The sequence below is a fragment of the Parambassis ranga genome, chromosome 9, assembly GCF_900634625.1.
Source record: "Parambassis ranga chromosome 9, fParRan2.1, whole genome shotgun sequence".
Classification (NCBI taxonomy): Eukaryota; Metazoa; Chordata; class Actinopteri; family Ambassidae; genus Parambassis; species Parambassis ranga.
Window position 1 is genome coordinate 21,363,357 of NC_041030.1, and position 1,397 is coordinate 21,364,753.

Genomic DNA, 1,397 nt, shown 5'->3' on the forward strand with positions numbered 1-1,397 from the left:
TCTCAACAGTGTTTGTGTAATGACTTTCACTGCCACCAGAGGGAGACAAAGGATCCATGCTGTAGCTTTAAGGTGAACGTTTTGTTGATTGTATCTGAATGTTTGTCAAATGAATGTAAAAATAACCAAAGATTATTTTTTTAAGACTTTGTGTGTCAGACAGAATTTGATGCTGGAAGTCAGTGTGCAGTGTGAGGTTGCGTTATTCCACTGACACACACACACACACACTTTTTATTTGCTGGATGAATTGACATGTTTTTAATCAAGCTGTGTTTTATCGTCTCATTGCTCTGAGTGTTTGCTCCTATTTGCATTACACTGAAACCAGCTGATGGATATCTGTCCTATCAATACCTATCAATGAGTGAGACGTGTCATAATGAGCAACAGAAAATAATCTCGCTTTGCAAATTATATATATAAGAAATATGTGTTAATGCAGAATAAATTCTGCAGAGAGATGGGTCCTTTTGGTACATTATTAAAGAAATATAATGCATTTAATATTCATCATCAGTATATTATTGCATCTCTTACATTGAAGACTGAAGATGTGTTATGATTTTTAGCATTGTTCGCCTGATTCCATTTTGTATCTTTTTGTACTTTGAAACATTTTTACTGCAATAAAACGATCTTAAAGATCCACATAATGTTTTTCCTCTTTCGTGTAAAGGTTATACCTGATAAATTTTTCCTGGAAAAGTGTCTTTGTTTTCTTGGAAAACTTCTGATTAAGATTAAGATTAAGAAACCCTTTATTTGTCCCTTAAATGGGAAAATTGCAGCACGGATACTGATGACTTTGTCCAGCTTCTTCCTCTCCCTCCCTGGATTCACTCTGACAGCAGGTGGTCCACCCCTGTCTTCTCCAGTTAGTCCTTCAGGATCGCCGGCTGGATGGTGTTGAAAGTTATGGAGAAACGAAACGATACTGTATATTTCCAGACCAGACTAGCAAGAAGTTTAACGTTGTGTCACCTAATTATGATGTCAGAGAAAGTTGGGTGGAAAAAGTTGCCTCTAAGTGACCACAAGAGGGCGCTCGGTCACCATTAAACACAGTTTAAAGTACTTTTAAAATGATACACTGTGATCCCACACTGGTTTTGGTTCTGTATATTTTAAATTACGTGTAGCTCAGGAAGGCTTTGATAAAATCATGATAAAAATAATTTAATTTTTGTTTTGTTTCTATTTGTCAACCATATTTTCAAAAAGATGTTCGAAAAACAAAGTTCGACCTTAAAAATCAAACTCCTTAGACCACCTTAAAAAAAATAAAATGAGGGGGGCTCGCTCTAAGTTGTTGAGTGACGTGGCGCTCACCGATTTGCTGGATCCATGCATGGAAATGAGGGGGAGGGCTATTGGAAAGGGGTAGGTGACGTCAG